Raw genomic sequence first — 14,606 nt, 5'->3', positions numbered from 1 at the left:
ATTAAGCCCTACTATCTCCTTACCTAAAACTTTAGCCTTTCCAACCTTATTCCAAACGCTGTGCAATGGACGAGCAGCCTCTACGAGTTCTTTCAAGGAACGATTACGCAAGCCTGTGGAAGAACTAAGTCACAAATTTCAATACCTCTACCACGAAACGCAAGTGCTGATGGGAATATCATGTTGTGAAATGCATGTATTGCTCCCCTTAGCTATACATAACGTCATCAATCTGTTTCGCGTTTGTTTACATCCTCTTTATGACGATGACTCCAGCGAACTTGTTGAAGTGAAGAGAGAGCAGCCTTTGGCGACCAAATCTCACCAAAAGTTTAGTGTGCGCGTTTGTACCTGCCTCTTGTTTCGAGAGGCGTTCAGATACACAACACTCTTTCAACAATCATTAAATATTTATCTCCCTATATACACGTCATGGACATTTATCGTATAAAAAGTTCAGTATTATTAGAAGATACTGTAATATAACATCATTGTTGTAGAAGGCCGTAAGTGATGACCCGGTGCTAAAATGAGCACAGATGGAAGGCATTGAAGCCTTGCTCTTCAACGGTATCAGCCGGCCAGTATACCACTGGTTGATGTGAAACCCGGGCAAAGCGGTGCCCAGTATACGCCGCCATGATCGAGTTTTCAGGAGAGCACCAGCACAACGACCACAAGCTCAAAAAAAAAAACGATGGCGAAATGTGTCATGTGGCAAGGGTCCATCGTGAGTCGTAGATGCAGTGCGTGGCGACAGCGTGTGGGATGAAACTTCACCCGGTCCGAGAAGCACTTCATTCGGCAAGGACTGGTCGCGGTATCTTCCCCGACCACGACGACATGCAGTAGGTGCTCGAATATCAGACGCCGAGAAGTAAGGTCTTCGTGCAAAACTTGCCCATGTTCGCCAGGCTCTACATTCTGGAGGCCCACAGTGTCCACTATTACCGCTTTTAGTCATTCGAAACTGCTCGCAGTGGTGCACACAAAGGAGGATTCAGGACTGGAGTTCTTGGCAAGGACAACGCAACCACTCAGTGGACTACTGGCCGCGCTCACCAGGCAGACGTGCATGGTTGGGCAACGTAGATGGACCGCGAGTTGTGAATGGTTTCTGAGTGGATGACGAACAGGGATGTCTACCGTGTTCATTGCATGGAAGACGGTACGGCTGGGAGTAAGCTTCGACAAGGTGGCGGAAAACTTTTCGCACCTGGCGTCACCTTGTGGTTTGGAGTCACTGCTGCTTTGGGCGGCGCCCCTGTGCCTGACTGCTTGATGAAACCCACGGTGGTCTTCGTATGTCTGAGCGGGGAGCTGGAACGACGTGGAACGACAACTTGCTGCAATGGCGGAAATCCTGGCACGCTCTCACGCGCCGCCAGTGTTAGTTGACTGGGTGCGCGCGGTCGGTCCCAAATAAAATACATGACATAAACCCACTGACAGGAATGGGTCATGTGTGGCCTAGAAGCGTTAAAATGAAATAGAACATAATGAAACTTCAGGTAAATTATTTCCTGCCTCTACTAATTTACTTCACCCTTGTAATCAATAGTTTCCAAATGTAATTATTTTGCAAGAAACTTGGTGTTCAGAAGAAAATTTTTCACATAGAAAATTCCGCATATTTTGGCTAGAGCGGCCATCTAGAGTGACACGGGGGCTTAGCCGTATTTTTTACTTGAATAACCGCTCATCAGAATAGATCGAATGCCTTAGAGATAACGTGTACAGTGATACTTTAGCGTTAGATATTTCTCTTCCGGAATGCCTCCCTTTCTAGTTTGTCACTTCATATTTTACAGCAGGTGTTCAAGGTAATGCAGTGCTTAATTCTATAAAGTTGTCTTGTAGATCAAGAAAATAGTATTGGACAGTGACTTTAATTCTCATCATACAGGATGTCGCTTCAAAGCACGCATTCGTATTTTAAATTTAGAAGATAATTTTAACAATGTGGAATTATAAAAAACAACTAAACAAATTGAAGTAGTACTTAGTAATACATTGCTGATTAATACTTTCCCACTTTGTATATATCGCTGCTTTAAGTGATACAGGGTAGGGCAGTTTTCCATGTGTGATTGTGCTAGTTGACCAGACTGCCAAATTACCTGATCATAACAAGCTTCAATATCTTTGTAGTGTTGTAACACATTGTTTGCTTAATTACTTATCACGTATTTTTAGTAGTCAAGATTACAATGAAGTACGTTTAGAAGCCTGTATATACCATGCCGTATCAAAAACATCTTTTTGGTAATGTCCCAAACCTGGGGCGCCACATCTTTGTGTTCTGCAGGCCAATTTGGTTTATTTGTGCAAGCGGAGTAACAAGAAGACTTCTAATATATGCATATCTGCGATATGTGATAAAATAGTGCTCAATATTTTCTATTTTTCGCACCTTCACGGAGAACTGGCAGATGGGTGATGGCGATATCAGAGCAGCCTTATGTAAATGAAAGTTCAAAAGGGGCACATCGCATTTAAATCTCCTGATTGTAACTTCTGCATGCCGAGTCTGAATTCGCTGAGACTTTCATGTAAATATTAGATGCTGATATTCTGCCCACGTTGTTTTTTGTTCCATTCCATCAATACAAATCGCTAGTTTGTTTGTTGGGTCGTGACCTCTCTGCTCTGGCACCTGCACACTCTGGGGCATTGGCCAAGAAAACTTGTCGCAGCCTGTGAATGATAACCAAAATAATGATAGTCAACCTATAACTAATAATTTACGAAGAAAAAAATAAAAGAACAGCTTGAGCAGGTGAGTGAAAATTTTCAATAATAAAATACCAGAATAAAAATGAAAGGAAATGAGGGGTAACACCAAACCGAAATTAGGAAATTTCGAGCTGATCAGGCAGTTGAGCTTACCTCGCCAGATCAAAATCGAATGTATGTCCTGCATTTTTTCACATTCACAATTATATCAATAGGACTTTTTATAATATAATAAAGCAGACATCATAATAAAACACGTTTAGTTCCTTGAATAAATTACATACTGCATCAAATACGTTTCTGTGGCACTGTCCTAAGACAGAGGCACTAAATCTTGGAACATTTTCTAGGTTAAACTTAAACCTACCCGAGAAAACGGAATAACTAGAAGTCGTTTCCTATAACACATCTCGCATTGCTGTTCCCCCCCAATAATTTAAGATTCCGGTTGTAATGGGGAAATTGCTTTGTTTCATGGAGCTTCATGTGAAACATTTTTTTTCGCATTCATCTTGAGCGAATGTCGCTAGCAACGTTTTCTCATTTATTAAATTTCCCAACTTCCCATCATTTTTATTAAGCCCTACTATCTCCCTACCTAAAACTTTAGCCTTTCCAACCTTATTCCAAACGCTGTGCAATGGACGAGCAGCCTCTACGAGTTCTTTCAAGGAACGATTACGCAAGCCTGTGGAAGAGCTAAATCACAAATTTCAATACCTCTACCACAAAACGCAAGTGCGGATGCGAATAGCATGTTTTGAAACGCAAGTTTTGCTACGCCTAGGTATACATAACGTCGTATATCTGTTTCGCGTTTGTTTACATCCTCTTTCTGACGATGTCTCCAGCACCTTTGTTGAAGTGAAGAAAGAGCAGCCTTTGGCGACCACATCTCCCTAAAATTTTAGTGTCTGCTTTTATACCATCCTCTTGGTTCGAGAGGCATTCAGATACACAACACTCTTTCAACAATCATTAGAAATTTATCTTCATATATACACGTCGTATTCATTTGTCGTATAAAAAGTTCAGTATTATTAGAAGATACTGTAATATAACATCGTTGTTGTAGAAGGCCGTAAGTGATGACCCGGTGCTAAAATGAGCACAGATGGAAGGCATTGAAGCCTTGCTCTTCAACGGTATCAGCCGGCCAGTATACCACTGGTTGATGTGAAACCCGGGCAAAACGGTGCCCAGTATACGCCGCCATGATCGAGTTTCCAGGAGAGCACCAGCACAACGACCACAAGCTCAAAAAAACGATGGCGAAATGTGTCAGGTGGCAAGGGTCCATCGTGAGTCGTAGATGCAGTGCGTGGCGACAGCGTGTTGGATGAAACTTCACCCGGTCCGAGAAGCACTTCATTCGGCAAGAACTGGTCCCGGTATCTTCCCCGACTACGACGACATGCAGTAGGTGCTCGAATATCATACGCCGAGAAGTAAGGTCTTCGTACAAAACATGACCATGTTCGCCAGGCTCTACATTCTGGAGGACCACAGTGTCCACTACTACCGCTTTTAGTAATTCGAAACTGCTCGCAGTGGTGCACACAAAGGAGGATTCAGGACTGGAGTTCTTGGCAAGGACAACGCAACTACTCAGTGGACTACTGGCCACGCTCACCAGGCACACGTGCATGGTTGGGCAACGTAGATGGACCGCCAGTTGTGAGTGGTCTCTGGGTGGATGACGAACAGGAATGTCCACCGTGTTCATTGCATGGAGGACGGCACGGCTGGGTGTAAGCTTCGCCAAGGTGGCGGAAAACTTTTCGCACCTGGCGTCACCTTGTGGTTTGGAGTCACTGCTGCTTTGGGCGTCGCCTCTGTGCCTGACTGCTTGATGGAACTCACAGTGGTCTTCGTATGTCTGAGCGGGGAGCTGGAACGACGTGGAACGACAACTTGCTGCAATGGCGGAAGTCCTGGCACGCTCTCAAGCGCCGCCAGTGTTAGTTGACTGGGTGCGCGCGGTCGGTCCCAAACAAAATTCATGACATAAACCCACTGACAGGAATGGGTCATGTGTGGCCTAGAAGCGTTAAAATGAAATAGAACGTAATGAAACTTCAGGTGAATTATTTCCTGCCTCTACTAATTTACTTCACCCTTGTAATCAATAGTTTCCAAATGTAATTATTTTGCAAGAAACTTGGTGTTCAGAAGAAAATTTTTATATAGAAAATACCGCATATCTAGTTTAGACCAGCCATCTAGAGTGACGTGGTGGCTTAGGCGTATTTTTTACTTGAAAAACCACTACTCGAAATAAATTACATGTCTTTGAAATATATAATTTGGACAGTGATATTTTAGCGTTAGACATTTCTCTTCCGTTATGCCCCCCTTTCAAGTTGGTCACTTCATATTTTACAGCAGGTGTACAAGGTAATTCTGTGCTTAGCTTTGTAACGTCGTCTTGAAGGACTAAAATAGTATTGGAGAGCGACTTTAATTCTCACCATACAGGATGTGGCTTCAAAGCAAGCATTCATATTTTAAATTTAGAAGATAGTTTGAACAATGTTGAAATATAAAAAACAACTAAATGAATTAAAGTAGTACTGGGCAATATATTCCTCTTCAATACTGTCCCAACTTGTATATGTTTCTGTTTAAAATGATACAGGCTAGTGCAGTTTTCCCTGTGTGATTGTGCTTGTAGACCAGACTGCCAAATTACCTGATCATAACAAGCTCGAATATTTTTGTTGGGTTGTAACGCATCGTTTTCTTAATTACTTATCGAGTATATTTAGTAGTCAAGATTACAATGAAGTACGTTCAGAAACCTGTATATACCATGCCGTATCGAAAACATTTTTTAGCAATGTCCCAAATCTGAGACGCCACATATTTGTATTCTGCAGACCTATTCGACCTATTTGTGGAAGCGTTGTAACAAGAAGACGTCTAATATATGCATATCTGCGAAAGGTAATAAAATGGTGCTCAATACCTTCTATTCCCCTCATCTCCGCGCAGAACTGGCAGATGGGTGATGGCCATATCAGACCAGTCTTGTGTAAAGAAAAGTTGGCACAAGGCATTGAAATCTTGTGATTGTAATTTCTGCATATTGAGACTGAATTCACTGAGATTTTCATGTAAATATTAGATGCCGATATTCTGCCCACGTTGTTCTTGATTCCATTTCATCAATGCAAATCGCTAGTTTGTTTGTTGGGTCGTGACCTCTTGACTCTGGCACATACACACTTTGGGGTATTGACCAAGAAAACTTGTTTCAGCCTGTGGATGATAACGAAAATAACGAGTGCCAACGACTAATTAATAATTGACAAAGAAAAAAATAAAAGAACAGCGGGAAGGTGAAGTGACAAAATTTTATTAATAAAGTTTAGAGTAAGAATGAAAGGAAATGAGTGCTAATAACAAATCGAAAATGTGAAATTTTGAGCTGACCAGGCAGTTGAGTTTACCTCGCCCGATCAAACTCGAATGTATGTCCTGCATTTTTTCACATTGACAATTATAATAGTAGAAGTTTTTATAATATAATAAAGCATACATCATATGAAGATACGTTTAGTTCTTTGAATAAATTACATACTGCATCAAATACGTTTCTGTGGCCCTGTCCTAAGACGGAGGCACTAAGACTTGGAACAATTTTATGGTTAAACTTAAACCTACCTGAGAAAACAGAAAAACTAGAAGTCATTTCCTAACACATCTCGCATTGCTTTTCCCTCCCAATAATTTAAGATTGCGGTAGTAAAGGGGAAATTCCTGTTTCATGAAGCTTCTCGTGAAACATTTTTTTCCCATTCATCTTGTACGAATGTCGCCAGCAAAGCTTTCTCGGTTATTAAACTACCCAACTTCCCATCATTCTTATTAAGCCCTACTATCTCCTAACCTAAAACCTTAGCCTTTACAAAAAGCCTTATTTTAAATGCTGTTTAGTGGACGAGCAGCCTCTACGAGTTCTTTCGAAGAACGATTACGCAAGCCTGTGAAATAACTAAGTCACAAATTTCAATACCTCTACCACGAAACGCAAGTGCTGATGGGAATATCATGTTGTGAAATGCATGTATTGCTCCCCTTAGCTATACGTAACGTCATCAATATGTTTCGCGTTTGTTTACATCCTCTTTCTGACGATGACTCCAGCGACTTTGTTGAACTGAAGAGAGAGCAGCCTTTGGCGACCACATCTCACTAAAGTTTTAGTGTACGCGTTTATACTTGCCTCTTGTTTCGAGAGGCGTTCAGATACACAACACTCTTTCAACAATCATTAAATATTTATTTTCATATATACACGTCGTGAACATTTGTCGTATAAAAAGTTCAGAAGATACTGTAATATAACATCGATGTTGTAGACGGCCTGAAGTGGTGAGACAATGCTAAAGCGAACACAGATGGAAGTCATTGCAGCCTTTCTCTTCAACGGTATCAGCCGGCCAGTATACCACTGGTTGATGTGAAACCCGGGCAAAGCGGTGCCCAGTATACGCCACCATGATCGAGTTTCCAGGAGAGCACCAGCACGATGACCACAGGCTCAAGAAAACGATGGCGAAAAGTGTCAGGTGGCAAGGGTCCATCGCGAGTCGTGGATGCAGTGCGTGGTGGCAGCGTGTGGGATGAAAATGCACCCGGATCGAGAAGCACTTCATTCGGCAAGGACTGGTTGCGGTGTCTTCCCCGACTGCGACGACGTGAAGAACCAGTAGGTGCTCAAATATCAGGCGTCGAGAAGTAAGGTCTTCATACAAAACTTGACCATGTTCGCCGGGTTCTACCTTTGGGCAGCCCACAGTGTCCACTACTACCGCTGTTAGTAATTCGAAACTGCTCGCAGTAGAGCACACAAAGGAGGATTCACGTCTGGAGTTCTTGGCAAGGACAACGCAACCACTCAGTGGACTAATGGCCGCACTATCCAAGCACAGGTGCATGGTTGGGCAACGTAGATGGACCACCCGTTGTGAGTGGTCTCCGAGTGAATGATGAACAGGGATGTCCACCGTGTTCATTGCATGGAAGACGGCACGGCTGGGTGTACGCTTCGCCGAGGTGGTGGAAAACTTTTCGCACCTGGCGTCACCTTGTGGTTTGGAGTGACTGCTGCTTTTGGCGTCGCCCCTGTGCCTGACTGCTTGATGAAACTCACGGTGCTCTTCGTATGTCTAAGCGGGGAGCTGGAACGACGTGGAAGGACAACTTGCTGCAATGGCGGAAGTCCTGGCACGCTCTCACGCGCCGCCAGTGTTAGTTGACTGGGTGCGCGCGGTCGATGCGAAATGAATTTCATGACATAAACCCACTGCGAGAAGAGGGCTATGTGTGGCATAGAAGCGTTATAATGAAATAGAACGAAAGGTGATCTTTTTTCTTCCACTTCTGATTTTATTTTACCTTTGTAATCAATATTTTCTAGATGTAATTGTTTTGCAAGAAACTTGGTGTTCAGAAGAAATTTTTTTATATAGAAAATACCGCATATTTAGGTTAGACCGGCCATCTAGAATGACGTGGTGGCTTAGCCGCATTTTTTACTTGAAAACCCGCTCATTGGAATATATTGAATGTCTTGGAAATAATTTAGACAGTGATATTTTAGCGTTAGACATTGGCCGTATATTTTTCTTGAAAAACCGCTCATTGGAATAGATTTAATTTCTTGGAAAAAGTTTAGAGAGTGATAATTTTGCGTTAGATATTTCTCTTCGGGTATGCCTCCTTATCAAGTTAGTCACTTCTTATTTTACGGCAGGTGTTCAATGTAAATCTGTGCTTCATTCTGTAATTTCGTCTTGTAGGAAAAAAATAGTATTGGAGAGCGACTTTCATTCTCACCATACAGGATGTGGCTTCAAAGCAAGCATTCATATTTTAAATTTAGAAGATAATTTGAACAATGTTTAAATATATAAAGAACTGAATAAGTAAAATACTACTGGGTAATATATTTCTGTTTATTACCGTCCTAATTTGCATATGTTGCTGTTTAAAATGATACAGGGTAGTGCAGTTTTCCCTGTGTGATTGTGCTAGTAGACCAGACTGCCAAACTACCTGAGCATAACAAGCTCGAATACCTTTGTAGGGTTGTAAAGCATTGTTTTCTTAATTACTTATTGAGTATTTGTTGTGGTCAAGATTACAATGATGTACGTTTAGAAGCCTGTATATACCATGCCATATCAAAAACAACTTTATGGGAATGTCCCAAACCTGAGACACCACATATTTGTGTTCTGCAGACCAATTCGAACTAGTTGTGGAAGCGTTGTAACATGAAGACTTCTAATATATGCATATCTGCGAAATGTAATAAAATGGTGCTCAATACTTTCTATTCCCCTCTTCTCCGCGCAGAACTGGCAGATGGGTGATGGCGATATCAGACCAGTCTTGTGTAAGTGAAAGTTCAAAAGGGGCACAAGGCATTGAAATCTTGTGATTGTAAATTCTGCATGCCGACACTGAATTCACTGAGACTTTCATGTAAATAATAGATGCTGATATTCTGCCCACGTTGTTCTTGATTCCATTCCATCAATGCAAATCGCTAGTTTGTTTGTTGGGTCGTGACCTCTCCGCTCTGGCACATACACACTCTGGGGCATTGGCCAAGAAAACTTGTTGCAGCCTATCGATGATAATCAAAGTAATGATCGTCAACCTATAACTAATTATATACTAAAAAAATTAAAAGCACACTGGGAGCAGGTGAAGTGAGAAAAAATTAAATTAACACGATAAAATGAAAGCAAGTGAGTGGTAATACCAAAGCGAAAATGGAAAATATTGAGCAGACCAGGCAGTTGGGTTTACCTCGCCCGATCAAACTCGAATGTATGTCCTGCATTTTTTCACATTGACAATTATATCACTAGAATTTTTTATAATATAAAAAAGCAGACATCATATTAGAATACGTTTTTTCCTTGAGTAAATTACTTACTACATAAATACGTTTCTGTGGCCCTGTCCTAAGACGGAGGCACTAAGACTTGGAACATTTTCTTTGTTAAACTTAAACCTACTAGAGAAAACAGAAAAACTAGAAGTAATTTCCTAACACATCTCGCATTGCTGTTCCCTCCCAATATTTCGGATTGCGGTGGTAATGGGGAAATTTCTGTTTCATGAAGCTTCGCGTGAAAAATTTTTTTTCGCATTCATCTTGTACGAATGTCGCCAGCAAAGCTTTCTCGGCTATTGAACTACCAAACTTCCCATCATTTTTATTAAGCCCTACTATCTCCTTACCTAAAACTTTAGCCTTTCCAACCTTATTCCAAACGCTATGCAATGGATGAGCAGCCTCTACGAGTTCTTTCAAGGAACTATTACGCAAGCCTGTGGAAGAACTAAGTCACAAATTTCAATACCTCTACCACGAAACACAAGTGCTGATGGGAATATCATGTTGTGAAATGCATGTATTGCTCCCCTTAGCTATACATAACGTCATCAATCTGTTTCGCGTTTGTTTACATCCTCTTTCTGACGATGACTCCAGCGACTTTGTTGAAATGAAGAGAGAGCAGCCTTTGGCGACCAAATCTCACCAAAAGTTTAGTGTCCGCGTTTGTACCTGCCTCTTGTTTCGAGAGGCGTTCAGATACACAACACTCTTTCAACAATCATTAAATATTTATCTCCATATATACACGTCGTGGACATTTATCGTATAAAAAGTTCAGTATTATTAGAAGATACTGTAATATAACATCGTTGTTGTAGAAGGCCGTAAGTGATGACACCGTGCTAAAATGAGCACAGATGGAAGGCATTGAAGCCTTGCTCTTCAACGAAATCAGCCGGCCAGTATAACACTGGTTGATGCGAAACCCGGGCAAAGCGGTGCCCAGTATACGCCACCATGATCGAATTTCCAGGAGAGCACCAGCACAACGACCACAAGCTCAAGAAAACGATGGCGAAAAGTGTCAGGTGTCAAGGGTCCATCGTGAGTCGTAGATGCAGTGCGTGGCGACTGCGTGTGGGATGAAAATGCACCCGGTCCGAGAAGCACTTCATTCGGCAAGAACTGGTCCCGGTGTCTTCCCCGACCACGACGACGCGCAGTAGGTGCTCGAATATCTTACGCCGAGAAGTAAGGTCTTCGTACAAAACTTGACCATGTTCGCCGGGCTCTACCTTCTGGAAGCCCACAGTGTCCACTACTACCGCTGTTAGTAATTTGAAACTGCTCGCAGTGGTGCATACAAAGAAGGATTCAGGTCTGGAGTTCGTGGCAAGGACAACGCAACCACTCAGTGGACTAATAGCCGCGCTCACCAGGCACACGTACATGGTTGGGCAACGTAGATGGACCGCCAAGTGTGAGTGGTCTCTGGGTGGATGACGAACAGGGATGTCTACCGTGTTCATTGCATAGAAGACGGCACGGCTGGGTGTAAGCTTCGCCAAGGTGGCGGAAAACTTTTCGCACCTGGCGTCACCTTGTGGTTTGGAGTCACTGCTGCTTTGGGCGTCGCCTCTGTGCCTGACAGCTTGATGAAACTCACGGTGCTCTTCGTATTTCTGAGCGGGTAGCTGGAACGACGAGGAATGAGAACTTGCTGCAATGGCGGACGTCCTGGCACGCTCTCACGCGCCGCCAGTGTTAGTTGACTGGGTGCGCGCGGTCGGTCCCAAATAAAATGCATGACATACACCCACTGTGAGAAGAGGCCTATGTGTGGCCTAGAAGCGTTAAAATGAAATAGAACATAATAAAACTTCAGGTAAATTTTTTCCTGCCCCACTGATTTTATTTAACCTTTGTAATCAATATATTTCAGATGTAATAATTTTGCAAGAAACTGTTTGTTCAAAAGAAAATTTTTCTTATATAAAATATCACATATTTTGGATAGAGCGGACATCTAGAGTAGCGCGGAGGCTTATCCGTATTTTTTACTTGAAAAACCGCTCATCGGAATATAAGGAATGTCTTGGAAATAATTTAGACAGTGATACTTTAGCGTTAGATATTTCTGTTCCAGGATGCCTCCCTTTTTAGTTCGTGACTTCATATATTACAGCAGGTGTTTAAGGTAATTTTCTGCCTAATTCTGTAATGTCGTCTTGATGGAAAAAAATAGTATTGGAGAGCGACTTTAATCCTCACCATACAGGATGTGGCTTCAAAGCAAGCATTGATATTTTAAATTTAGAAGATAATTCGAACAATGTTGAAATATAAAAAACAACAAAATGAATAGAAGTTGTACTGGGTAATATATTGCTGTTCAATACTGTCCCAATTTGTATATGTTTCTGTTTAACATGATACAGGGTAGGGCAGTTTTCCCTGTGTGTTTGGGCTAGTAGACCAGATTGCCAAATTACCTGATCATAACAAGCTTGAATATCTTTGTGGGGTTGTAACACATTGTTTTCTTAATTACTTATCGAGTATTTGTTGTAGTCAAGACTACAATGATGTACGTTTAAAAGTCTGTATATACCATGCTATATCAAAAACATCTTTTTGGCAATGTCCCAAACTTGGGGCGCCACATCTCTGTGTTCTGCAGGCCTATTCGGCCAATTTGTGAAAGCGTTGTAACAATAAGACTTCTAATATAGGCATACCTGTGACATGTGATAAAAGAGTGCTAAATATTTTCGATTCGCCCATTCTCCGCGGAGAACTGGCAGATGGGTGATGGCGACATCAGACCAGCCTTGTGTAAATGAAAGTTCAAAAGAGGACATGGCATTGAAATCTAGTGATAGTAAGTTCTGCATGCAGAGACTTAGTCTATTGATATTTTCATGCAAATATTAGATGCTGATATTCTGCCCACGTTGTTCTTCATTCCATTCTATCAATGCAAATTGCTAGTTTGTTTGTTTGTTCGTGACCTCTCTGCTCTGGCACATTCACACACTGGGCATTGGCCAAGAAATCTTGTTGCAGCCTGTGGATGATAACCAAAAAAATTATTGCCAACCTATAACTAATATTTACTAAGAAAAAAATAAAAGCACATAGGGAAAGGTGAAGTAAGAAAACGTTAAAATATTAAAATAACAGAATAAAAATGCCAGGAAACGAGTGCTAATACCAAACCGAAAATCTTAAATTTTGAGCTAACCATGCAGTTCAGTTTACCTCGCCCGATCAAACTCGAATGCTTGTCCTGCATTTATTCACATCGACAATTATATCAATATAATTTTTATAATATAATAAAGCAGATATCCTTATAAAATACGTTTAGTTCCTTGAATAAATCACATACTGCATCAAAAACGTTTCAGTGGCACTGTCCTAAGGCGGAGGCACGAAAACTTGGTACATTTTCTAGGTTATACTTAAACCTACCTGACAAAACAGAAAAACTAGAAGTCCTTTTCTAACACATATTGCTTTGCTGCTCCCTGCGAATACTTGATTGATTGATTTGTGGGGTTTAGCGTCCCAAAACCACCACATGATTATGAGAGACGCCGTAGTGCAGGGCTCCGGAAATTTCGACCACAGGGGGATCTTTAACATGCACCCAAATCTGAGCCCATGGGCCTAAACCTTTCCGCCTCCATCGGAAATGCAGCCGCCGCAGCCGGGATTTGATCCTGCGACCTGCGGGTCAGTGCCGAGTACCTTAGCCACTAGACCACCGCAGCGGGGCAGCCCTGCCAATAATTTAAGATTCCCGTGGCAATGGGAAACTCGCTTTGTTTCATGAAGCTCATGTGAAACATATTTTTTTTCGCATTCATCTTGTACGATTCTTGCTAGCAAAGCTTTCCCGGTTGTTAATCTGCCCAACTTCCCATCATTTTTATTAAGCCCTACTAGCTTCTTACCTAAAACCTTAGCCATTAACCCTTATTCCAAACGCTGTGCAGTGGACGAGCAGCCTTTACGAGTTCTTTCAAGGAACGATTACGCAAGCCTGTGAAAGAGCTAAGTCGCAAATTTCAATACCTCTACCACGAAACGCAAGGGCGGATGGGCATAGCATGTTGTGAAACGCAAGTATTGCTCTGCCCAGCTATACATAACGTTATCAATCTGTTTCGCGCTTGTTTACATCCTCTTGCTGACGATGACGCCCGCACCTTTGTTGAAGTGAAGAGCGAGCAGCCTTTGGCGACCACATCTCACTAAAATTTTAGTGTCCGCTTCTATGCCTGGCTCTTGTTTCGAGAGGCGTTCAGATACACAACACTCTTTCAACAATCATTAAATATTTATCTCCATATATACACGTCGCATTCATTTGTCATATAAAAAGTTTAGTAGTATTAGAAGATACTGTAATATAACAGTGTTGTTGTAGACGGCCGGAAGTGATGAGACGATGCTGAAATGAGCACAGATGGAAGGCATTGCAGCCTTGCTCTTAGACGGTATCAGCCGGCCAGTACACCACTGGTGGATGTGAAACCCGGGCAAAGCGGTGCCCAGTACTCGCCGCCATGATCGAGTTTCCCGGAGAGCACCAGCACAACGACCACAGCCTCGATAAAACGATGACAAAAAGCGTCAGCCGGTGGCAAGTGTCCATCGCGAGTCGTAGATGCAGTGCATGGTGACAGCGTCTTGGATGAAAATGCACCTTGTCTGAGAAGCACTTCATTTGGCAAGAACTGGTCGCGGTGTCTTCCCCGACCGCGACGACGTGCAGTGGGTGCTCTAATATCATACGCCGAGAAGTAAGGTCTTCGTACAAAACTTGCCTATTTTCGCAGGGCTCTACCTTCTGGAAGCCCACGGTGTCCACTGATACCGCTGTTAGAAATTTGAAACTGCTCACAGTGGTGCACACAAAGGAGGATTCAGAGCTGGAGTTCTTGGCCAGGACAAGGCAACCACTGAGTGGACTAATGGCCGCACTCATCAGGCACACGTG

The sequence above is a fragment of the Rhipicephalus microplus genome, chromosome X (genome assembly GCF_043290135.1).
Source record: "Rhipicephalus microplus isolate Deutch F79 chromosome X, USDA_Rmic, whole genome shotgun sequence".
Lineage (NCBI taxonomy): Eukaryota > Metazoa > Arthropoda > Arachnida > Ixodida > Ixodidae > Rhipicephalus > Rhipicephalus microplus.
Note: the sequence above shows the minus strand (reverse complement) of the source record.